The 27,382-nt window shown below is 36.0% G+C and overlaps 1 protein-coding gene across 2 annotated transcripts in view; it reads right to left on the bottom strand.

Moving 5' to 3' along the window:
- LRRC4C (leucine rich repeat containing 4C) overlaps positions 1-27,382 on the bottom strand; it is a 983,333-nt gene that overhangs the window by 650,129 nt on the left and 305,822 nt on the right. The window lies entirely within an intron of this gene.

The following is a 27,382-nucleotide window of genomic DNA, read 5'->3' on the forward strand; positions in this document are numbered from 1 at the left end:
TCTCTTTTTGATGAAGCTAATCTATGAGGCTAACACTGTGCTATGTACTTAAGAAACATTGTGTTATACAATCTTTAAAAATCCCTGAATTTAAAAAAGAAGATATTACAATTTATAAAGTTTAAGTAAATTTCTCAAAGTTATGCCACTTGAAAATGGGGGCGGAGGAGGGACCAAAATTATAACTCAGGTCTAGCTGTCTAGAAAGAATCTCAATGTCCACAGTGAGCAGAATCTGCCTAAGATGGGAAGCCACGGAGGGGAGCGCTCAAGTGTCGTTGACCATCCTTGAAACTATTTTTCTTACTCTAGAGTTTCGTCTGGGCCCAGAGCTCTTTTGCATTTTGTTTGTTTGTTTGTTTGTTTTTGTTCTGTTTGGTTTTGTTTTTTAATTACACGATGTTGCAGAAGACACACTCGCTTGGGCTAGAAGATGAACGGGATGCCAATCAATTCCATGAAAATATTGCACTATTGTAAACGTGTTGTTTCCATGCATAGAGACTACCAGAAGTCTGTAAAGCAGGGCAAAGTGTAAGTAGGGTGAACAACCAGCCCAGTTTGCCTGGGGCTTAAAGGAATCAGGCCTCTCGGTGAAACTTTCAGGGCTAAAAGCAGTGAAAGTCCTAGGGAAAGCTGAATGATTTGCTTACCCTGGAAACAGGCTCATTTTCATCTTACAAGTGAGGAAACCAGAATGGAGCTCCACCGCCAGCTCATGGCAGAGCCAAAGCTTCAACGGCCACTTTCTGATTCAAGGGCCAGTCCACAATCTGCCACCTGATCAGGAACTTATTCTAGTAAAGTGAGGAAATCTTAAATGACTTGGAGCTAAATAAATGCTATCACGTGGTACAACAGACTGGAACAAAAATCTAGCTTTTTAACTAGAGAAAATATTAGTATTTGAACAGTTAATTCCTACTCTTACTTGATTTTTCTATATATTTTTCTAACGGCTAGTATAGAATGGACATGTTGGAGTCCACCAGTTCTATATGAAATAAAAATACTCATTTTTCTTCACCATTGCACTATAATGGATAAATTCTTTTACTTGTAGTCACTGCAAGTGATGTGGTAATAACTTGTTTTTGAAAGACATTTTTATATAATCTTTCAGTGTTTATGTCAATGAAGACATGCAGATATATTTTAGGGGAGTGGTCCAAGATATTATGGATATTATTTAGAGTTTTGTTTAAAAAAAAAAAAAAACAAGGATATCATAGTGGGAAGTGCAATTATGGGGCAGATTCTACTACAAATTTAAAATCATTAGTGCAACCGAATATGTTAGAAAAATTGGCCACTGAAAAATTTAAGAGGATACTAAATATTTGGAATAGTCCTATCAATATTTCTACACCAGGAAAAGGCAGGAAACTCAAGATAATAAGATTAAAACCTTGCACATCTTTCCTTCTCCTGCAGCATCCCCTTAGAGCGGTTCCGATCAAATGGAACTAGGGATGTGAGCCTCTTTCTCTCTTAAAAAATTCAAGAATCTCTAGCTCACACAATCTACATTTTCAAAGAGAGGAGGGGAAGCAGTAGATAAAAAATTATTTGCATAAAAAGAAGAGAGATCTAAAAAAATAACACACATATGTCTTAGTAAAGAAAAAAGAAACCATTAACTCATACCAATTACCTCAGGAAAGTTTCTCCTGAAAAATAAGAAAAAAATCATACAAGGGCTTCACACATGTCTTTATCTCAAATCACTTTAGGCAAGAGTGAATATTATGGTTTCTGAAAAACGGTATAGATGTCTCAAAAGTGGCTCAACTAGAGAAAAAAGCCCCACTAGCAGGAGTGCTTATGAGAATAGGTAAATATATATATATATATATATATATATATATATATATATATATCGTATATTCTGTATGACTACTAGGAAAGAAAAGCAAAGGAATGCAGAGCAGACCTGGACTCAATTACTATCCAAACCACAAATGAAAAATATTGCTGTGAACAGATGTCTTCCTATTTGTAATCTTGCTACAAATAAGTATGTAGTCCTTTTCACAACACGATGCTTGGGAGGAATATTAGAGTGTTGGCCTAGTGCTGAATCCCAGGAGATGCATGCCGGCTCAGCTCGAGGATGCTGAGGCCACGCTCTGTCTATTCACTCTAATTATGATGAATGAACACACAGAGAGGTTTTCAGCCTGGAGAAGCAGAGGGTTAAACCCATAGCTCTCTTTAAGAGCTCACTCAGCTCTTTCAAGAATGTGTGAATTACCAGAAGTACATGTGTTGTCCCCTGAATTGACTTTCTTCCAGAGGACACCCTTGACCTTAAAATTCTCTGGCAACAGCATTATTAGGTGCTGCGTAATTAAACATGCCAATAAAGTATGGCCATGTTTAAAGCAACAGGAAAGATTTTCAGCAATGACGAACACACAACTTAGAGAATTTTTTTAGATTAGATCCATCAAAGGAATGAATGAATAAAGCTGTCTTTTTTTTTTTTCTTCAGGAGTAGGATCAGTTGATATCTGAGCCAGAATTCAAAATCAAGAGAGCTTTTCACTCTTCCTTACACTGAGAACACTTGCTTCTTATGGTGAATAAGAGTAAAAAACTAAAGTTCTTTCTCATGTTCCCGTTCCGTTATTCATGAATGCCTCTATATTTTGGAGGTTCAGACAATGTCTAAAGTAAAGTAGTTGAACAAATATGTAGGTCAGGACACTCTCCTAGGCTTTGCTCCCTCTTCCTGGCCATCAATAATCATGATTTCTGTTATTTTTACTTGCTTGGGCAAGGACAAGGGTTTTGATCCAATTTAAGTTTGTAAAGCCTATATTTTCATTGGACCTAAGGTGAAGACTTTAATTGTATCCCAGGAAAAGCTAGGAAATTATATTGCTAAGAAAAGTTGACACCTTGTTAACTTACTGTTGACCAAGGGAAGAAATAGTATTATTACTAATAAACATTTGTTCAGTCGTTTATTAACTGAACAATTATTTATTGTCACCTATCAGCGCTGATCTAGGCATTGAGGTTACAGTAGTAAATAAAACAGACTTTTCTCATGGTTCTTACATTCTATTTTGGAAAGACAGAGAAAAGATAAGATAAAAGGGGAGTAAGAATTCATGAAGTGAAAAATAAGTGTCAGACCTTATAAAGTACTCTATAAGGAATAGTTCCAATACCAAAATGTATTAACTAGATAACATATGTATATGTTACAAAGGAGAAATTACAGAATGGAATTTCTAAGAGAGTTATACTAATTTGTATAAGGTCACATAACTATTACTTCATGGGGCTAGAATTAAACTGAGTTTTTACTATGTCAGGTATAGAGATAGTGTGACTTTTAATGCATTTATAGTATGTATTCTTTTAATAAAATCTCCTTCAAAACAATATTTCATTCCACAGGTTCAACATTGCCTCTACTAAGATTTATTAGATTGTAATCTATGGGCCAATGGTGGTAAAATACCCTAAAAGCATGTTAATTGATTATCTCTCCTATTAACAAGACTGTAAGTAGAGGAGAAGAGAGAATAATTGTTATGTAATTTTTTAAAAAGTTAAAGTTTTCTTGTCCTAAATAAAATGCGCCAATGATAGAAGTGACTATGATAAAGAAAAAAAAAAGGACATGTATTCACTTTTTCCAGAGCTCCTTGTTTTTGTAAAAGTTTTCCTTCTTATCATCAATGAAACATGTCTAGGTCAGCACTAAAGTCTTTCTTGGAGAACTTAAGTTGCGAAGCACAGCTGTGGAAGTGTAGGTTTCTGCAGCTACTTCTCAGCAACTTCTTTAGGGAGGGAAAGTGTATCTCTCCTCCAGTTTCTCCTCTACACACCCCGACAGACCGATGACTCTAAACTCACAGAGAACAGTGAGTGAGACGCTTCAGTCAGCTACTTTCTTAGGCATCTTTGTTTTCTTTCTCCTCTATTGCTCTGAACGATTCCTGTTTTCTTGTCTGTTGACACCAAAGCATCTTGAACTTCACATTGGCCTTCTTCTGGGAGGTGCCCCAGATTCTGAACCTCTTTCCTTCACTTCCTTTGTGACCAAAAGCTATTTTCAGCGAGCTGATCACAATGGGAAGGGGCTGACAAATTAATAACTGATTCCAAAGACAGCTGTGTGCAGAGTGCAGTGGAGTGCCAAGAGCATATCACCACCCTAAGCTAAGCCACGATCTTGTCTCAACTAGACAACAGAGAAGGGTCTAATCTGGTTCGATACTGAGGTATCATGGTTTGATACTGAGGTATCATTTACATACAGTAACATTTGACCTTTTCGGCTGTACACATCCATAAATGCTGGCAAACTTATATCACAATTTAGATATAGACTATTTCTGTCTGTTTCCCAGATTTTCCAGAGCTCCTTTGTAATGGATCCCCAACCTTGACCTTTATTCCCTGGAAAATGTTGGACAAATTTTTGCCCCTATAATTTTGCCCTTTGTCATATAAATGTCATATAAAATGAAATTATACAGTCTAAAATAAGTCAGATCCTACCATACCTCTGCTTAAACCATTCTAATGGCTTGCCATAAAATAAAACAACACTCTTCAGCAGAGCCTATACAATCTGCTGCTGTATCCTCAAAAAGATGCTGAAGCAATGACCCCCAGGACCTGTCAATATGGTCTTATTTGGAAACAGAGTCTTTGCATATGTAATTAAGTTGTATATTAAAATGATGCCATACTGAAGTGGACTGGTTCCTTAATTCAGTGTGACTGGTGTCTTTATAAAGGAAAAGATATAGAAACACACAGAGAAACCATCACGTGAAGACACAGAGGGAAGACAAGACAGAGACTGGAGTTCTGTAGCTGCGAGTCAAGAAAGTCCAAGGATTGCCCAGGATCACCAGCAGTGAGCAGAGAAAGTGTTGCCCAACCAATATCTTAGTTTCAGAGTTCCAGTCTCCAGTAGAAGAGAATAAATTTCTATTATTTTAAGCCACCCAGCAGTTTGTAGTAACTTGTTGTGGCAGCCGCAGAGAACAAATATACCTGCCTATCTGCCTCACTCCAACTCAAGATGCTCTTCGTTTAGTTGGCAACTCCCCAGCCACATGGGCTTTCTTCAGTTATTCAAATGAACTGCATCTTTCCCACCTGAGAGCCTTCACACAGGTTGTTTACATTCTTTCCTCTATTCTCTGCCTTGTTAAAATCCTACTCATCTGTCAAGGCTCAGTTGAAATGCCATTTTCTCTGAGAATAATTCCTTGATCCTCTAAAATAAATTAGGCTGATTTGCATTGCTCTCTAAACTTTTCCTTTATAGCATTTATTTCAATTTATAATTAAATATCCATTGACTTATTTATTTGCCTTTTGTCCCTAACAATAAATTGTAAGCCGTGAAGTCCAGACCCATTATTTTTTGTGTTCCCCATTGTGTATTTGTGTGTGTGTGTGATTAAGAAAATGTAATTCTTAATCTTTAGCTTTTATTCCTAGAAAGAAAATCTGCAAAAAAAGTTATAAATCGTGACTGTTGAGATTCTCTTATTTCAACAGCCACTGCCATCTCCATTCTAGTTCTAAAGTGTTCTTTTTCTCTATAGTTATAATATAAACAAAAAGAAAAACAAACCACCAAAACCAACTTGAATCCCCCTTAACAATGCTGAGGCAGAGTGGAATATTTCAAAGACTTCACCAAGCTCAAAGGGAATACAAGGGTTTAATGCTTTTCATTAATCACTTGATAGAGGTTGATAAACAACATCTCAAGTGACCTATCCTACAACTCAAAGTTACCCTACGACCACTGCTCCAGATATTTTAAGTCTGTCTCAAGATACACCCAGCAGGTACTCTTTTAGATATGAAGATACAGTGTGGTTCTGATAAAGAAACTAAGATTTCTACATTGTACATGCCAAGGGCTATTCTTTGAAGGCCTTGCTTTCTGCCTAAGATACAGAACCTGTTTGTTTCTAGGTGAGTGACCTCAGAAAGGAGTATTCTTTCAGAAAAGGTCCCTTCCGTACACCCTTCTACATAAACTTGTCATGCTCTCTCTTCCTTCTGTGAATTAAATTCTATGACAAATTCATAACCATGTCAGGAACATACAATCTTTTATACCAAAATTCCATGTGTTCACTCATAAAGGCTTGCTTTTATTAGTACTTCCCATTGAAAAGTTTGACAGAAAATCAACTTTTTCTTTTATATATCCCCACAGTGCTAGTACACAGTATATGCTTAGACAACCCATGTGGACTGAATCAATATTCAATGTATGTTATTTTAGCTCTCCACAGGAATGCCTCCTGAGGACCGTGCTAACTTATTTTACAAGCTTAGAATTTTATTAGTATATGCATAACTGAAATGAAGTCAATTCACCTTTCTAAATATATATATATATAATATATAAATTTATATACAACTTGGACATACAGAAGCTGCATATTGAAATGAACATTGTTTAACATTAGGTGCTGAGAGTCTTAGGTTGTCAACCTCCAATTTGAGGGAAATTACGACTCCCCTGGAAATACCTGGATCACAGGTAAGCAATGACCATTGTCTTTTGTCCAGAACTTTGAGCTAGCTTTACTGAATATTCCAGGGGCTCTAAAGAAGTTATAATGCTCTTTGGGCTCTATTTCGAGGCACATGTCAGGTCATAAATGGTGTGTCATTATGTGAATTCAACCTACATCAGGTCATTAGGCCATATGCTAGTATCGAGAGAGAGGAAAAAAAAAAAAACTCCAGGTGTAATAATACACATCCTCTTTCCATCAGAAGACAAAATGTGTTTTGTACATGTATAATCCATCAATGGCCATGCTGGTCTGGCTTTGCTCTAAAATAATGGACATTTCAAAGGTTAAGAGGAGATGATACTACTTTAACAAAGCAACTGTAGAGTTGTTCTATTGTGATTTTAAAAACTGAAATGCAACTCTTTCCCCATCATCAACTTGATGACCCAAGGAAACAGATTTTAGAAGCTATACATGTCTCAAAATGAGGACATTACTCTTTTGCCAATTTTGCAGAAAATGATAAACTACAGGAGGCATGAAAAGTCAGAAATTCTCTTTGGGTGAGGGTTAGCTCCAGTGACACTCACCCCAAAGTAATATATTAAGACAGATAATAAAAGAATAAGTGAGAATATAAAGGAAACTTGAACTAACAAGAAAGAAGGGTAGTAATATCGCCTAAAATCACGCCCAAGGTAAAAGAACTCATTGGGGTGAACAGTGCTATCTTTAAATTATGAAAGTTAAACACTAAATGAAGGTATAAAACTGAAATGGTATATGCTGGAAAATAATCCTATATGTATTTTATCAACACAACAGAATAAAATTCTAAGCAGAGCAACTCCAGAATTTCTAGACCTCAGGAGCTTAGGGACAGTGATGATGCCAGAGAAGAGGGCCAGAAGAATATTTTAAAATTATGTTTGCATTGCAAGCAGATTTAATTCAGATTACACACTATAAATTTTTTAAAAAGTAAATTTTTCTAAAGACACTTTAAGTCACACTTAACAAGGGATTGAAAGACTATTAATTGTCCATAATGAAAAATATTATATATCTTTTTATGGCTGCATGGAGGAAAGGAGTTTGGTGGACTGCTGAACAGAAAGAAAAATTGGAATTAAAAGAAAAAGTAAAGATGCAGGAATAGCTTATTCTATTGTCCCCGAATCAGATCTACTATTCAGTCAAACTGACTGGCCATTTATCAGTTGTCCACTGTCACTCTGCCAAATGTTGAACTGACATAAAAAAAAAAAAAATTGGCCAAGGAATTTATACCTTTTCCAGTTGGGTTGGATCAATTCTTTAATTACCATGGTGTTTTGTTGTGACCATCTTTTTCATCAACTATCTTTGATAAAGTAAATAGTTCTTCCTGAAAGCTGAATGAGGCCTTAATTTATTTACTATCTAAATCTGGAAGCTCGCATATTGGTTTCCTTAAAGCTCTACGTAGAGATGTACCAAGGCATAAGCCAGGGGCAAGCACAAGTATATGAATGGGATGATAAAATTTTCGCATCTAATAAAGCAGCTCAAATCAGCAAGAATGACCTGAGTCATATTTTCAGAACTAAAGGAAGGGAGTTTACTTTTTAACAGCAACACAAATTTTGCCATAAAATCTTGATCTTCGTACCATGGGTGTTGAGCTGGGCTAACTTGTGTTCATTGTCAAAACAATAAAATAAAATAAATTATTGAAATGTTGCAGAGATGGTTCTAAATCCTTTACAAATATTAATCTCCTTAATCCTCACAACGGTCTTCTGGGACACCGTTGAGGAAACGGAGCACAGAGAGATCACATATCGTCAAGTGGATGGCAATCGTGGGCTTTACAGCTCAGCAGCCCTCTGCCAAAGGCTAAGCACTTAGCCATTGCACTATCCTGCCCTTCCTTCAACGATCCATTTGGTAGATGCACCTTCCATTTGTTAATACTCCACTTTAGTGGGGGGGAGGGGCAATGCCCTGTTTATTCTATAAAATAATAAAACAATTACTCTTTTCCTTTGATAATTAGAACCTTTATCTTGCTTGTTGCCAGCCTACTGTTTGTAATATGGAATGCACTTGGTATATGTTTTCTGAAAAATGAATAAATCATGTCAAATACCTCTCTTGCACACAAATATCTCAATATTAATCAAACAAATACAAGTCTCAACCAAGGTAGCAAATGTCCACTCTAATGTGACCTAACCTTGAATATAGGTAATATTCTATATGTCTCCTATTTTTTCATTTTAAAGTTATAGCCATCACCTCCTCCCTCCCTTTTTTTTTTTTTTTTTTTTTTGATAAACCAAGACTCAGAATGGAAGAGAAAAAAAAAATCTCTTACTCTCAAAGATGCCAGTCCCAATACTATCAGATGTCAGGAGCTCAAAACATAATGCAACCTTCCATTAGTACTACCAGAAGGAACTTGACCTTGAGAAAACTTATCATTGACTGGTACCAAAGGGATTAGCAAATGCTCCATTTTCTGACTGTCTTCAATTACTCTGATGAGCAATTAAAATGCTAATTAAAACACAATCCAAAGGTTATGAAATAATGTGCTCACATGTCTATTCTACCATACAGATAACTAATAAGGTCACCAAACAAAGACTAAGGTTAGAAAGAGTTGAATCATAATCGTTTTAATGCTCAGTTCTTTTATGGGCTCACGATGACCATACATACCATCATTCTCCAAATATTTAATATGAATTAGCTTATTTTTTTATTATAACTTGCTCTAAGGAAAACAATTTTGTTAATGTAGACAATGACAAGAAAAATCTTTTTTCTTTAATTTCTGAAACATAGGTTAAGATTTAAATCAGTCAAGCTCTGTATGATTAATTGAAATATTGATAACTCAACTGGCATGATATTGAGGGCTATGGGGTTTTCATGATTGTGCTTTTAATATCCTGGACATTCGGCTTTTTATTACTCATTCACAACTGCTTTTGAGAGTGGGTTGAAACAGTTTTGAATTATTTAGTTTTGTTTAGTGCTGCCCTTACATTCGTGTACCACTGCACTGATGTTCTTAATTTACAGCATGTAAGATTAAAATATTAATTTAAAACCCGAGAAAACATATTAGAAGTTAATAGTGAAAATCTATATCTAAAAAATAGGCTGTGTAGGGGAAGGAAACTTTCCTAATCATTGCCATATGCCTAAGGTCTAAAGCCGTACCTAGTACAAAGATGTTATATGCTGGTATAACTAATTCAAATAATTGTAACCAAATGTAATCCCTTAGGAATGCCAATCTTCAAAATGGGAGACATCTCTTTTCTAAATAAATTATATTTTGTGATGGAAATATAAATATTTATACATATTCTAACCAAACTTTTATCTAACTTCAGCATATTCAAATAACTAAATAGTAATTGAATTATATTTTTTAAAAATTTTACAGGCATGTGTAAAGAGGTGGGCCAAACTTTTGAATTTTTTTGTTTGAAAGAGATTTTTGAAAAAATGCAAAAGAAGTTTCTCAAATTGAATCTACTTGTTCTGCTTTTATAGCCAACCTACTTCCCACCCCTAGTATTACTGCAATTCCTTTCATTGTCTCAACTTTAGTCTCACTCTAATTTATCCTCCAGAGTGTTATCTCCCTTTCTAAAACAAACTATGTTTAGTATTTAAAACACACACTAAGATAGCTACCCCACAGGGCCAAGTCCAAACTCTTTAAAATGCCTTTCAAAGTAGTTTTAATAGGACCTGAAATCGTCCAGCCTCCTTCCAAATCCTAGTTGCTAATGGGCCAAATTATTTTAGCGTTCTGAATCTTTGTTCATGTTTACCTTCTGCTTGGAATGTTTTCTTTTTCCATGTGTACTTACATATTATTTGATGTTTTGAACTAAAATATGCTCACTTCATATAAGTTGATTTATATTATGAAGTTAAGAGGATCCTCTGCTGATATAAATAAGGAAGATTTGGAGTCAACACAAGATTATGAGAGAAATTTATTCAATCAAGTTACGAAAATCAGTATCACACATGTTTATGTATATGCATTCGTATTTATGTGTTTGCGTGTAGGTATGGGCTTACAAAATATATACTGCTAACATATACTTTACCATTGATCTAGTACTTTTATTTTAAAGAGATATTAATTGGGAAATGATTTTTAAAATTGACACGAAAGCCTATTTTTGGTAGTATGATGTTGCCCAAACCCAAATAACATCAAAATTGAGTAGATCTGCTGACAAAGCAGCAGATTTTGCATGTGGTATTGCTGTTATAAGTCATATAGCAGAGGTCTTCAACTTGAATACCCACGGGAACATACATACATTTAGTAGAAGAAGGCAATAAGACAGTTGACGATAAGCTGCTATACGCTTATGTGAGCATAATATCTGCTTATGTTTATGTCCTTTAAGACACTGTGTGGGCCGATCAAACAGTCAAGTAAACTCTATTTTAAGGAATATATTTCTTAACAGCTACAAGTTTGTGACCAGTGACTTTAGCATTTTCATTTAGGTTGATACCATTTTTAGCTTTAGTTTTCTGTGGTAAGTTTGTTTCCTAGTCAGAGAAAGCACAGAAGACAATTTTGAATATAACTATATTTACAAATCATAATGATCAAATGATTTAACAGTAACACAGAGTAACTTGGTTCGTAATTAGACTAGCCTTGACAAGACTACCCCAAAGATACTATCAGTGACTCATTACAACAAATTTTTATTAAGCATCTTCTGTCTCTAGAATTGATTTGGTACCTGGGGGTTAGAAGATAAATTAGATCTGATCTCTGTATTTATGATGCTTATAAAGCAGTGAGGGAGACAATTGTAAACAGGTAATTTTGGCATATAATATTTTAGGTGACTATATAAACATTCAACATATGTTTATAAAAAGAATATGTGAGTAAATAAAAAAAAGAATAAATGGTGTAAGTGTGAATGGGGTGCTCTGGGAACACAGAGAAGGACCAAATGACCCAAACTTGGTAAGAAGAAAGGAATAAAATGTTACTGGAAGACATATTCTTGAGGACAAGTAAGAATTTGCCAAGCTAAGAAGAAAATCTGGGGTCCTGGAAGGAGAAATAAAAGGATATAAAGGAAATGACATCAAGACATGTAACTTGGTATATATTCTTTGCAACTCAATGCTCGCAAGTCTTTTAAAATGGCCCTATATAAAAGGGCTGTAAAAATATGCATTATTCATTTTTGCAATAAATAGCTGTTAATATTGTTCATTTAAAATATAGGAAATACAGTAGTTAAAAAGGAGAATTGTGCAGAAAACAATGGCACACACTTTTTATAAGTTTTCAATTATTATTTTTGCACGCCGAGCTGTGCTAGGCATGTAGCTATTCCTCAAAAGAACGAAGTTAAAGTATTAAACCTAAGGGAGAAAATAAGAGAGGCATTTGGGGCAATCAACCTCAAAAAGATCCCTCAAGGCTTCTGAAATACTGCATTTGATCACGTTATTGCTCGTATCTTAATGCTCGATGATACCTCTTAGGAACTGCCCTTCTTTCATTGTATTGAAAACCCAGACAAAATTGCAGGAGGAAGTTTTCATGATACAAAAAACGTTGTATAAATCTCCAACCAAAAGTCATAGAACATATTAAAGTGACAATCGGTACTTCTTTCTTACCATCAAACACCACCACTAACACCAAGAAGACATGGATCGAATAGCTAAGCCATTAGCCCCTCGGGAAAGCCTTTCCAATAACAGACTCAGTTTCTTATCATCGTGTATGATTTCAAGCAAATTTTCTTGCTTAAAATCTGTTTGCAGATGAGTACTTAGAGTAAGATTGACATCAGAAAATCAGAGAAATCGGGGGCGTGTAATGTGTGTGTGTTTGCATCTCTGGGGATATAAACTCATATGTATATTTATATGAATTCATATATATATAAACTCATATAAAAATATATATGTGTATATATATTCTAAAACTCTCATTATAAGAGCAGCTATTAGGTTTAAGCACACTTATAAAATACACTTGCATTCATAAACTTTTTCCAGCCTTGAAAACCCTATGCCGTTCTCTTGTTTTATTTTGGTTTTTTTTTCCTCTTATCTCACTGTAATTAGTCCTTCTAAAGAAAACATAACATGTGTTGTACCAATGCAGAACTTTGTCCAAGATATGGCCCAAACCAAGTAGCTTTTAAGAAAAATCACGTTATCACTTTTCACAAGATTGCTTAAAACCAAAGTTGAAATTGATTAGTAGGTGTTTGTACAGTGTGGCTGTAGAGGCCAAAAATGCAGCAATGGCCCACAAAAGCCACTGCTACTGTTATTGATAATCACACTGATACCATCCTGTTTCTACTCTGGAGAGTAAAATCTCTTGGCTGTGATTACGTCACTTCATTTATGCATTGCAAGGACTAGTGTAGCGCCTACACTATGATGAGAATCCATTATGTCTATGCTAAATAAATAAGAAGATATTGAATGCTTTAAAGACTACAAAGAACTACTTATGTGTTACTTTATTGAATGTATAAAACAAACTTTCTAGGGATTATTAAATATGACCAAAAAAAAGTGGCTTGGAGTTTAAGTAACTCGGCCTGTTTATACAGCTAACAAAATATAGGTACCATCATAACCCAGACCCCCTGGATATATTACTCTGCCCATCACAGCAGCTTGCCACAAAATAAAATATTCTGCATTTATCTTAATAACCTCAGTGAACTCAGTAATGGGATTTGCTGGGTGCTAAGTTCAATGGGAAGAGGGGAGAAAACTAACACCAGGCAAAATTGGGATTCGGGTATCAATTGGCTAAAGGAATGCACCTCAGCTTGGAAGACCAGTTTTCCAGGGAGCCAAGTCTAAGAAAGGGCAGCATAAGTTGAGTTGTTATTTATATCTAAGGAGACTGCTCTTGTTATAGAAACATGCCAGAAGCCATCTCTTGCTAAAGGAGATACTGGTATGTTGTATCATCATCACTTTGGTTAGAAAAGTAGACCAGGTTGGAAGACAAAGCTCATGATCTCAGTAAATCTTCTGGGTAAGATGAGTCAAGGCTCAGGTAGGTTGTCAAAGGCCCAGTTGAGCCGGGGTTCAAAGAAGATCTCTAGTTCCAGGAGGAAACTAAGAACCACACAGGGAAAAATAACTTAGGTATACAAGACATTCATTCATTGGGTGTTTTGGAGAAACCACAGCTTGATGGTTTTAGAAGTCCCTAGGAGCTCACTCTGGACTCAAAAATCCCAAGCCTACGTGGAAGACTAATTCCAGAACCTCTGCTAGGTGGCATGGGAAGAAATAACTAAGGCTTGATTCAAGACTCTGTGGAGCTGGATCTTCAGGTTGCAGTGTATCTGTGGTTCCTAACTCTTTTGGCACCAGGGACTGGTGCTCCTATGAGACTCTAATGCCTGATAATCGGAAGTGGAGCTGAGGCAGTGATGCTGGCACAGGGGGCTGCTGCAAATACAGATGCAGCTGCACCTGCGTGCCGGCAGCTCACTGCTGTGCAGTCCCACTCCTAACAGGCCACTAACCAGTTCCAATCCGTGGTCAGGAGTTTGGGGACCCCTGGCATACATCACAATTCTGGGAAGCAACTAAATCTTATTAGATGTTTGTTTCTCTATTATGTGATTAACACTCATCTATGTATATAATCCCTAAAAGAATTGAAACTCTTGCTCCAAACCGAAAGTTCCTTATAAACTTTCAAGGGCTTGAAAGAGAAGAGTTTAGTTGGAACCTTTGACTACCATTACTTTTCTTACGTAAATTGTTTTAAAGTTTCCATTATGATAATAATCGTGTCATAAAATTTGCAATGTTGATGGCCATTAAAGAATCCTTAAAATGGTTCATCATAATTTTCCAAAATGTAGTTTATCAATAGGGCTAACATATCTAAGGCCACTTTGTAGTACATATACTAGAGTGATGAAAATATCTAGCCCTTGAAGAGAGCCCAATTCTTTTCATTCAGTAGATGCTATAGATGCCACTTACCATTTAATAACTGAAAGAATAAAACTTAAAAATACATTGCTGTAAGTTTTCACATCTGGATTATAATTTAAATAAGTTATGGTAATGCACTTGCTTTACTCATTTTAATTATTTATAAAAACTTTATAAAGTTCATTTATAAAGTAGACCATTAAATTATCATCATTCAGCCATAATCGACATACTGATAAGAATCATTTTTCATAAATATTGGCACTTTATCGCACCCATTCCTTGTCTTTTGGGCTAGAAAAATATATACATACATATTTGAAACCATGAAGTGTTACCAGCGTACTTTTTGAAATAGAAGGACTTATTTTTGACACGCGTAACTGTTGCTCTCTGTCCCCAAAGCTGCATTCTTGATTGTCCAATATGCCCCTCTGTCCCTAATCAAAGCTGTACTCTTGATTATCCTGCCAACCTAGTGGTAGTTGATGAACACGAGCAAGACCTAGCTGGATTTTCATGCTCACTTAGGTCCCCATGAGGAAAATTGAGGGAAAGAGAATTCTGGGGTCATTTCAGAGGATAGTTATTGTGAAATTGGTCTGGGGAAAAAAAAAAAAACATTGGAGGAGGAAAAATGTCTCAGTAGTGAAGGTGAAATGGTGAGGTGCATTAACTAGAGTCTCAGCTAAGTTTTGAACCACCAAAGTGACTCCATCTTAGGTATAAGACTCCATCTTAAGCACAGGCCAGTTCCCGAAAAAGCTGCAGATAGCAAGACAATCACCCCAACCTAGACTCAGCCAATCAGAGCAACTATGGAAAGTAACTCTCCAAATTCCCCGCCTTGTTCCTTGGTGCCATCACCCAGCCAATCCTGCTAAGTGACAAGCTCATTGTACCAATCCTGTAACGCCAAGACATCACTCCCCATGCTTACGATTTTTCCCTTCAAATACCCCTGAAGCCCTATGTTGGGGACCGCCTCCTACTCACTGCTGCGTCAGTGGGCGGACTGTGGTCCCGACTCGAGTCTGAAATAAACTCCCTCTTGCTCTTGCATCGGTGTCGGCTTCTTGGTGGTTTGTGGAGATACGAGGTCAGAGCACTGACGGTCATGAAGTCATGGGCAGGTTCAAGAAAGTGTTGAGCTGAGGTACGCCTCAGCTGTCACTGTGCTGTCAGCCCGTGATGGTCTTGGAACTTAAACAGAGTGACCATTTCATCCCAGTTTACCTGAAACTTTTCTGGTTTAGCACTAAAAGTGCTAAAGATTGTCCGGGCGGCCATTCACACTCCTGCTCCTAATTTTTTGGTGGTTTAACATTTTTTAGACAATACACTCCAAAGCTCAATCATTCTTCGACTCCACTCTTTTGTCTATAACAAGAACGGCCAGCTCTGAAAAACATATCTGGCCACCACGAACTAAACATAAAAATAATTATTTCTAATAGAGGGTTTGTAGTTTAGAATTTCCAAAAGTCTAAAAAGATTCAGAAGGCTGTGAATCCCCTTTCTCTACAGATTCCAGGCAGTTACCATTAATAACAATGCAAATTGCAGCATAGCAATCAGTCAGGTAAGCTTACTCAGATGTCAGCCTCTGGACTTGGGGACACTCAAGGAAGAAAGAGCAAATCCAGAGTCCAAAAACAACTTCTAATTACTGGTCCAGGGCTTTCAAATCAGAAGTAGCAGCAAAACAGGAAACACACACACACACACACACACACACACACACACACATAGAAACACACACACACACAGAACCAGCTTTAATTCTGTTGAGGGAGAGAAGATCCCAAAGGTTTTCAGTGATTTTCTCTTTATTTTTATATAAATCCCTGTAAACCAGTTAATCCTCTTAATTTCCCTAACCTCATTTACATCTCCAATGCTAATTTCCCACCAGGTTCTAAAATCCCTGGGTGAGGTATTTCCTTAGTCTTTTTTCTCTTTTATTTGCCTCCGCCAATCCTACTAATTTCAGCTGGAAGTTTCCTACCGCCTACTGCTAAGTCTGACACTATCATACATTTTACAAGGTGAGGGGTGGCTTGTTCTATGAGAAGGAATCAAAAAGAAGAGGTAATTTCGAGTATTTAAGTCCACCTTTAGTGACAGGGACATTTGAAGATTGTTGCTAAAGGTGTTATGTAAGTTCAAGTTTATAAACTCAGGAAAACAAGGAAAAAATGTGCTTTTATTCATGTGAACATGCACACTCACACACTCACATGTACACACGTTCATTCTGCATGAAGAAATTCCATTCGCAAACACTAATTTTAAGTATAATGTTCAGGGCAGGCATTACAGACTTCAATTTAAACATATTCTGTTACTATTAAATATGAATGAATTGGATATTTTCACTTGTAGAATGATCCATCCATCCATATATGCCCTACAATTATTGTAAAGATTCTGACTGGAGGGAAATCTCTCTATTTGCAGCTGCTGTGGTACCATCATACTATGGAGCTGTTAAGGGAAAGAATGAGGTTTAAAGACAATTTCCTTTTTTGCTGTCGAGTCTCTCTCCACAGAACTTCATATATCCACAGGAGCAGGTGTCCTTTCCCAAGTCCGCCACCAAATCAATAATGGTCTAAAGTAAACTTTAGACCAGACAAAGAGATTGTGAACTTTACGAGAGGTACAACCCTGCTGCATGCCATGTCATGTTGGTTAAAATGACAGGAATTCAGCAAAGCATCACAGGATACAGGACATGGCCTTTTGTCCATATTATTAAGTGGTTTCACCACATAAACATCTGTGCGACTTTTTTTTTTTTTTTTTTTTTTGTCTAATATACACTAAGATCCCTGTATTAAGTTCAGGAATATAACATATTCTTGTATTCAGATTTGTACTTTTTATAGAACTTGGCCCAGGGTTTTGAATACAATAAAACTTAATGAGTATTTGTAATATGAATGGAACAGTCTGAACATTTATGAAGTATAGTATCTGAAAGAGAGATAAACTGTTGGTTTATAACCAGAAAGAGGCATGAGGATAGGTTGTTTTTTTGCCAGTCCAAAACATTTTTAAATAATGGGAGTTAGTTGTCACTATTTAAAATTAACAGATTTTACACTTCAGCAAATATTTTTAGGCTTCTCTTGAGATGCCAGGAACTCTGATGGCACTGGGCCTGCTTTTCCACCTGCCAACAATTGCCTGGAGTGAAGTAAAGAACACCCTTTAGGAGGGTTATGTCTTCCACTTGCCACAGGGCTCACTGTTCCCTATTATTTTACGTCAGGCCTCTTTATATGTCTTTTGGGCTTCAGTTTCTGTTTGTGTGGGGGAAAAAAAAAAACTGAACTAGTTTCAGAAGGTGTTTTGGAGGTTTAGTATCTTTGTGTACCCACAATAGGCTTTAGTAGATCTCTAATTCCCTGGGTTTTATATATCAAACTTTGTATTATTGTGCATATGTAGCTCTCAGGAATAGTTTCATCAAGTTTTTCAAAGAATGTATACCTGAAAAAAATCAAGAATCATGGGACTAGGCAGATAGTCAATAAGTAAGTATTTACTGACTATCTACTACAGAAAGAGTGAAGAACTTTCAGTGCCTTCAAATCTTGAATTTCTTAAATTCTGTATATAGGTGTGTGTATATGCGTGCATACATATAGGTGTGTGTGTGTGTGTGTGCATGCATACACACACACACAAACACACACATATGCACAGACTTTAACAAAATTTTTCCATACAGTAAAGAATGAATCCATGGTCCAGGCAACACTGTCTTAATTCAGCGTTGTGCTTAAACTGAATGGCACTTTCTCAATAACATTTCTCAAGTGAAAAACATATTTCACTGCAGTAGTTCTCTTGGTCTCTGATTAGACTACCCAGCCTCCCACTTCAGCCAAGAAGGAGTCCAAGGAAAGAGAAAGTCTAAGGCTTATGATGAAATACTTCCCACCCTGAAACGAAAAGTACAGAAACAGCTTGCCACCTTCTTTCTAAACAACTCCAATTTATACAAAGTGTGACATTTTAGAAAATCAAAGGGTTTAATATTGACTCAACTCAATCCGAAGTATTCCATCTGATTAAATACACAGCAAACTTGTTTGGAATTTAATGACCCTCGAAGAGAGATGAAATCTCCTAAGAAGCTGGAGCCTCTCCCTTGTTTAAAAACTTTTTTCCGTTCTGGTTTTTTAGAGTAAGCTTCGCATGCCCCAGGACAGCTCTATCTTCTTTGCAGATGTACTCACACAACCTGGGTCCAGAAAGGTACATTAAAACTAGAGAAAATTTTAACCCACTGAAATGATTGCTGTGAAAAGAAATTTATCTTAGAAACCAAGAGAGTGTCTACAAAAGGATGAGCTTTCCTGGGACATTATATTTTATATGTTTTGAGAAGCGAGAACCATTCTATTAGAAACACCTGGAGCAGCTCTTGGTCCAGTTTTCTGCACAGAGAAGAGTATGTTCTTCTAAAACTGCGAAATAATAGTGAGAAATTCTTAGTGAGAATGACTACAGTTGCTATTGCCAAGCTGAAAGGGAAGGGGGGAAGGGGAAAAAAATAGACAAAGGAGCTTGTTTTTAATGACATTAGAGACAACTTTTTAGACTTATTGGGAAATGAAAGTTTATGACTTAGGAATTATAGAAAGGATGTAGAACTTCTGTTTCATATGTGTATGTGTGTATATATATGCTAGATTTGCTGACTCTCTCCCCATAAATGTATATATATTATATGTATAAATGTATAGAATGACATTTAGACAGTACAGTGATTGACTTGCAGTACTGTTCCATTCCTGAAGCCTTAAAATTGTGTGTCTTATGGAAGTATCTATAATAATTAAATAGACTTGTATAGCACTATAGATTCCAAAAAGCACTATCACATACATTATTTCATATGATCACTGCAAGCTGAGAGAACTCACAGTCAATAAGTGGCTAAATTATAATCCCAGATCAGATACACAGGCACAATCTTTTATATATGCACAGATACACACACACACACACACATTCACACACACACAAATACACACCCGTTCTTACACATTTGCACATTTATACTCAAAATTCATACATGCTCACAATTTTATATCAGTATATACTTACAAATACCATCACATATACAATATACTCACACACATGTAATATTAGAAATTTGTATGGGTCTGATTTGTTGGCTTTCTACAACTGTACTCTGTTCAAAGATAAATGCCCCAAATTAAAATATGCTGACAAGAATTTACCACCGAAATTCTCTAGCACAGACCCTAATTTAAGGGCAGAAGAAGAAAAATAACTGCACTCCCTTTCCAACTAAAATGGTTTACAATTCTAAGAGTTTATTTTTTAACTTTTCTGTGCCTTGAATATTTCCTCTTTGATAAAGGACAGCTTACTTGCTCCATGATAAATTTTTGTCACAAGAAAAAACCTGTTGGAATTCTGAAACACCCAGGTCTTGAATTGTAGTTACAATGCTTGTAAACAGGCTAAGTTGTCAATGGGAATAGAATGCAGATGCAACACCCTAGAAAACAAGGATTTGCCTAAAGGTATCTTCGTCAGCTGTTATCATGAACTCAGACCTGACCTCTGAATCCTTTTATAGGTATCTAACTTTATGTCCTTTCAGAAAACAAAATTTTCTCCAATTTATAATTATAAGTTCCTTAACTTAAAACTCAGAGCAAAAATGAGCCACATGGAGAGACCATAAGGAATGTAGGTGGAAAGATTAAAATTGAAGCATAATTCACTGTCTAATGCACATTTCCTTGCCGCAAGTCTGCTCTCCCCACCTCCCTAAAGCTCCCTTCTTCATCACCTTCTCTCTAATATTTCTCGGTGGTTCACCCACATCATTTTTCTCTTAGATCTTTAGGGAGCTGTGTTCAGTAATGAAATCTCCAGTTTGCTAATGGGCAATAGAACGATAGTCGAAGCTGCATGCTGACCCATTTTTTGCATGTTAATTTGTGTCAGTCTCGGGAATACCTTCCTTTTTTTGTTAAATGTTTTCACCCTGAGTAAAATAATAGATGAAAAACCTCAGACAAATTATGGACACAAACGACAGGTAGTAAACGAGCAGCTGCCTTTCAGTTCTCACCACATGGAACGACATTTATCTTTCTCTAATTGGCATGGATGGTAATTGTGAGCACGGAGACAATTACTAGATCAAAAGAGTCCCTGGTTTGCACCTTTGCATTACAATGAACCATTGCCACCTGTTTTTTAATTCTTTGTTTTATGCAAGCCTCATAAAAACCCAAAAAGATGATACAGATTAGAACCCTTCAGCAGAATGAGAATATAAAAATATAAAGAAAGGGATTTAACTCAGACCATTTGTTTTGATAGGGTTAAACTGTTCCTTATGGTCCAGCAGTGCTTGAAATGAACATGGGAGAGTCAGATTCTCTAAGGTTGACTTGGGTCCTCCAATATGCAGGTCCTAGGAAAAGACACTCAAATCCTCTTGGTTCTTGCATTTTACAAACTTCAACCAAACCATCAATATGCCTAGAAAAATAGATCTATGAATTTTAAGCAGCTCTTTCCTGTCCCTCCCAAGCTGTGAATGTGGCTAGGGAAAGTTATTAACTTAAAACATTAAATGGCACTCCTATTATTCAAGCTGGCTATAGAAAGAAGTTTGTATCAAGGCTTAGTCTTTCCACTTGCTTTCTAATATTTTCAATAATAATATCTAATATTTCAGTCTTTCCTCTGCATCGGGCTAAGTAATTTACATATATTATCTCCATTAAACAGCTGGAACATTTAGTCATTCTTATTACCATTCTATAGATGAGGAAACTGAAACTTGGGGAAATTAAACAAATCATCCACCCTCACATAGTGATAAAATGAACTACAGTATCTACAACTGTCTGACACTAAATGATCACCTTTAACTTTTTTTTTTTGTTTATCATCATGATATAGAAGAAACAAAATCATATAGACATTAAATAATCATATATAACAAATAGTTTATCTCATTAGTCAGCATTGCTCAGTGTTATGCAGTTTCCACTCTCAAAATCACCAAAAATAATACATAAGGTTTTATAATCCCCATTTGATGGATGAAAACCTTAAAACAATAGGTCAAATGACTTTCCAAAACATACATGCAACTCCCCGCTCCCATTATAACATACATGGTAGAAAAAAAGACTCCTGCATTTTGATAATCTGCAAACTGTCATCACTCTTGTGGGCGAGATCTTATAGGCTAAATTATGAGTGACGTGTGCCCCCAGAAAATGTGAGCAAGACATTATGATTAATAATGTTATTGGTGGTACTCTGTAGAAGTGCAAGAGGGAGTAAATGCATTCTAGTAATAATGAAAAGAATAGAAGAAAAACTTTGCACCATGTCACAGTGGTGAAAGAAGCAAAATGAGTGCATTAAATAAACAAAGCGAATCTTCTGTATGAATGTAGGTGAATGCATTTGCCAAGAATCTATCAATCTGGACAATGGTTTAGCATGGAGGGAGAATTTAGAAAATCAGCACATTTGGAATAGTCTTTCCCCAAATGTCCACTGTTTATCTTGACTGGGTTCTTGACTCAAAAATAGTGAAGAGATAATCATTATTAGTTTTTGGACTGATATTCTTTTTATCATACCCAGGCTAGGTCCTGGTGAGAATAACAGTAGAATCAAATTTGTTAGCTGCCATCAGGAAATTTATAAATGTAAATGGTGATGATAGATATATTCAAAGCAGATATAATACAGTGTTAAATGGTGCACTATAGACTCCAGAAGTTCAGAGAAGAGTAAATGTTTACCAGTTTTGTAACAAGTACCTTAGAAAGTAATTATCTGATACACTGGTATAGAAAAACTGTTTTCAAGATCTCCCCCACTGAAATTGATTTATTTATGCACTAAAAGACATTTAAATTTCCTTTAAATTTTATATTATTTAGTGTGGGTAGGTGTAGTGGTTTTAATCCAAGCCTCTTCTGGAATATTTCCACTGTAGTTCAACCAGGAAATCTATAGAGGTATTTCAGTATGTGGGAACCTAGTGTTCTCTCTTGAATTTTTAACTTTGGTTCTTCTTTATAGTTTGTTAACATTTATTTATCTTGAACTTTAGTTAGATTTTTCCTGTTATTCATTACAATGAGCATTTCTTGAAAATCATTACTCATCACTGATTTTTTTTTTTTTTTTGGTTTCTATTTACTGGCCAAGACTGTACACTGATGTCGTTTAATCTAAAAAGTTTTACGCTAAGACAAAGAACATTTCTCCTTAATTACTCACATGTAGAATTTAGAGTTGAATGAGACCTTATGAGATTTCTAATTGATTTTCTTAATTTAGTCGGTGAAGAGACTGAGGCAATTTAACTGGTTAAAAAGCAAGCCCATGTGATATAGTTAATGGCTGGCATCAGAAGAAACCCACTCTTTCCTTTTGCTTTCATTTACATTCCCCCAAGCTGTTTCACTCCCATGAGAATATTTATAAACTCCCAGCATTTGAAAGCAAGTTAGTAGAAAGATAATCACTACTCAACATTTGCTACTGAATGGATAGAGTAATCCAGACCATGGAGACAGAAGGAAGGGTTGACGCTGCTGCCTTAAATCTGTCAGGTCCAAATGTTCCTTTTTTTCTAGGGCTTCCTGTTGACTTCAAGTAAAGATATGTGCTTCCTTGATGTCAGATCAATGAGAAGGCTAATGATGAGTTCATATAGCTTTCGTGAGAATAACCAAACATCTAAGTGATGTCAGGGGCCAAAATATTTTCTGTCTAGTCTGGACAAAATAAGCAACCTCTGCATAATGCAGAGAAGGCTCAGCTGTTGTAGGGTGCTAACTTCCATCTGGAAAGTCTTTTCTTAGCTCAGTGAGAAGTGAGCCCTTGGATGAAGGTGATTCAAGGTGTATCTTGTGGGTGTCTTCCCCTCCAAGGAATAATGGAACTTCCCAGTTGGTAAATTATTAAAAAAAAAAAAAATTAAGTACATACAAAACTCATAATATCCTCCTCAATTTTTAGCCACTGTTTTTGTTAGAAAGAATACAAATACAAAATGTACAGAACTATATGTGTGTTTTAGTTTTCATCCTGACTCCTAAGATCTAAAGACCAGAGAGATAATCAGTAGGAAAAAATAAATAAAAAGAGCAGAGAAACTAGTTTTGCTTTATTAGCATGAATATTTTAATTGCCTATATTTTTGGGTAACATCTTCATTTTAAAGTTTTCATGGTTAACTTGTCCTTGAAAATGCATATAAGAGTTATATATTATCCTTGTAACAATATGATTGTAAGACTAGCTAATGTATTTTGAGTGTCAAGTATTCGACTGGGTGCTTTGCATCATGGTTCATGTTCTTTCTTCTTCGTGACCACTCTACAAGGAAAGTGTTATTGCCTTTTTCTTCAGATCAGGGCACAGACATGGTAGGACTAAGTAGCCTAAATCACAGAGCTAATAAGTGACAAGAACATTTAGTATGCCTTCCGAGTATATTCTTAGGACCCAGGGGGAATACAAAAATGAAACACTTCCTCAGAGACTATATGTGTTAAGAGACTGTATATGCTATGTGACCAACTCTACTGACTTCAAACAGTGAGGAAAGAAGATTAAAGAAATCACTCCTCTTCAAAACATGATGGCAATTGTGGGTAGAACAGTCATGGTCTGTAGCATTCCAGAAGAGCTTTATAGATCCCTGGCCTATAGTTATTTCTAATTTTATTTTAATAAGAATTTAAATTGTGCATATTTTGACACCGATCACTGTGCATCAATGAATTGGCCAGCTGAGAGTGAGACTAGCCAAATACCCAGCATCACTTCAGTGTAGGTGGTTATTCTCTGCTGGTTACTGTTGCGATCAATCAGTAACTCTCATGAAATGACAAACTCAGTTTCATGGTAAAAAGTGGCTTACAAAACAAAGCCAATTACTCATCTTTATGACTGTACTGTAGAGAAAGACAAGTACTTTAAGAATGTGAGAGTTCTTGGGTATAAAAGCAAACTAAATAACTCTTTATAAGTGACTTTCATTTGGCAAATTTTAAGGAATCGGTTATAGTCTAGGTTTATAAGGGCTATCACAAATGAGAATATTTACAAATTGATGCTATAATCCCTGTGAGCACCAAGATTGCTCAGGTGTTGGAGACCCACAGAGTAAATGATAAATTTGTACTTCCTAACTCAAACCACATATGAAAAACAACTGAAAATGTATAAAAGACCAAAACATAGGAGTAAATACCATAGTCAAAATTCTTTGACTAAAACACAGGTGTAAATCTTAGTGATCTTAAGTTAAGCAATGGCTTTTTGGATATAAAACTAAAAGCAATCACCAGAATAAATAAATAAATTGGACTTTACTAACATCTAAAACTTCTTTTTGTACCAAAGGACATTACAAAGAAAGTGATGTTGCAACTCACAGAACAGAAGGAAGTATTTGCAATTCATTTATCTGATAAGGGTCTCATATTCAGAATATATAAAGAACTCTTACCACTCAACAATAAAAAGACAAATAACCCAGCTTAAAAATTGGCAATGGCCCCAAAGAAGGTATGCAAAAGGCCGATAATAAATATAAAGATGTTCAACATCATTGTCATTAAAAAAATCAAATCAAAACCACAATGAGATTCAGTACCATTAGGAGGAGGAGGAGGATGACAACGATGACAATGATGATGATGATGATGATGATGATGATGATGATGATGATGATAAATAGACAATAGAACTGCTGTTTTGGAGGGGATGTGGAAAAATGGTAACTTTCCTACATTGCTGTTGCTAATATAAAATGGTACAGCCACTCTTGAAAATAATTTGACAGTTCCTCAAAAAGGTAAACACAGAAGTACCATATTACTCAAGAACTCTACTCTGTAATAGAGTCTAACTCCACTTATTGAGGTTTGACTCCTGACAGCTTTTAAGTCTCACCTGCTACCCCACATCTGGGCAAACTTATAAGAAAACCTGGTTATTTCTCCTTTGGGCCATGTTTGGAGTTTCGAACTACTCAACCTCCTTCCCTTGCATGGGAACCATCACTCTGGCTTCACTCCCAAATAATGAACACCTCAGTTCAATCTTCTTTTCTTTCTCTCTTACGCAATTTTTGGACCAGCTTGGGAGGCCTACCCTTCTCTCTCCAGAAAGCCACATTATAATAAAACTCTTCATATCCTCTTGGTATGTATGTAGTATCATCAATCCTTATAGGCAAACCAAGTTTTGGATGGGGATCATCTTTCTTCTACATAGTGTCCACGGTATACTCCTGGGGACGTGCCCAACAGAGCTGAAAGTATGTGCTCATATAGAACTTGTATGTTTATAGCTATATTATACATAAGAAACAAAATGTAGAAAAAACCCAAATGCCCATCAACTGATGAATAGATAATTTAAATGTACTATATCCATACAATGGAATATTAGTTTTGAAAAGCAATAATGTTCTGGTACATGATATATCATAGATAAACTTTGAAAATATTATAGCAAGTGAAAGAAACCAGCCACAAAAGGTCACATATTATATGATTACATTGATATGGATAGGGATAGAAAGTGGATTAACATTTGTCAGGAGCTGGGGAGAAGGAGTAATGGCGTGTGACAGCCTAATGGGTATGGGGCTTCTTTTTGGGGTGATAAAATGTTCTGGAATGACATAGTGGTGGTGGTTATGAATACACTAAAAACTCACCAACTGTACATATTAAAATGGTGAATATTATAGCACGTGAATTATATTTAATAAAAAAAAATATTTTTTTAAATTAAGATTACCCAGATTTTTCTCCTCTCAGCAGAGCTTTGCTAAGCCCTGCCCCCTTGCTCAAAATGTTAATGACCCCTTATTAATCAGAGAATTAAAATCTAATACCTTGTAATGTTTGTCAGGATATTCATCTTTCTAAATTTTTACTATTCCCCTTGAACTCTTATGTTCCCGAAAAATCTAACTTACCCAGACGTCTTTCTTTTTATATTTTTCTCATGGTGTCCTTCTACTTGGGATATATCCATCTTTGCTTTCTGAGTTTTTTGTCCTTTGAGGTCAAGTCATAAAGCTAACCCCATCCTCTGTAGAGTTCTCTCACCCCTTTCTGATCTCTAAAGCATTTTATCGATAGATCTCTTATGCAATACCTCCCACTCTCAACTTTGTACTTTGACTTATGTTGAATTCTAAGAGCAACGGGAATCCACTGAAGGGACTGAAGCAGTGACACACCCAGAGTAAACTTAGGCTTTGAAAAGTTAACTCAGTTAACTCAGTTAACTCAGTACAGTACTATATTAGAAATGGGTCAGATGGAAGGGAAAATAAAATCAGAGAGAATATGCGATAGGATGGTATTGTATTAATTCAGATGAGAGGTCTTGGTGTCTTAGAACAAGTGGAAGTGAGGCTAAAAAGAAGTATGCAGATTTAAGATGAATTTTGTACTTAGAAGTAACAGAATTTCTGTGTTATTTGCTGAAGGAGGAATATGCTCCCTGCTGGGCATTAGCATAACTCCTGTGTGGTTTTGTGTAGTATCCAAGGCACTAAGACTAGGAATCCGGTGATCTGGATGGTGTCATTTAAGGAGAGAGTGGCTAGATGTACACTGTAGAATGTTCCATAAAGCATAGGTTTTCTCTTGCTGGTCTGCTCAGTATCTATAACAATGTTTGATTCATAGTAGATAATCAATAAACTTTTGTTTAATAAACAAAATAAAATTTATCAATAACTCATAAAAACAGCATTAACTCATCAGATGAGATGTGGAGGAAAGCTTCATTGATTTGTGGAC

This window comes from Rousettus aegyptiacus, unplaced genomic scaffold (genome assembly GCF_014176215.1).
Source record: "Rousettus aegyptiacus isolate mRouAeg1 unplaced genomic scaffold, mRouAeg1.p scaffold_m13_p_5, whole genome shotgun sequence".
In the NCBI taxonomy this organism is placed as follows: domain Eukaryota; kingdom Metazoa; phylum Chordata; class Mammalia; order Chiroptera; family Pteropodidae; genus Rousettus; species Rousettus aegyptiacus.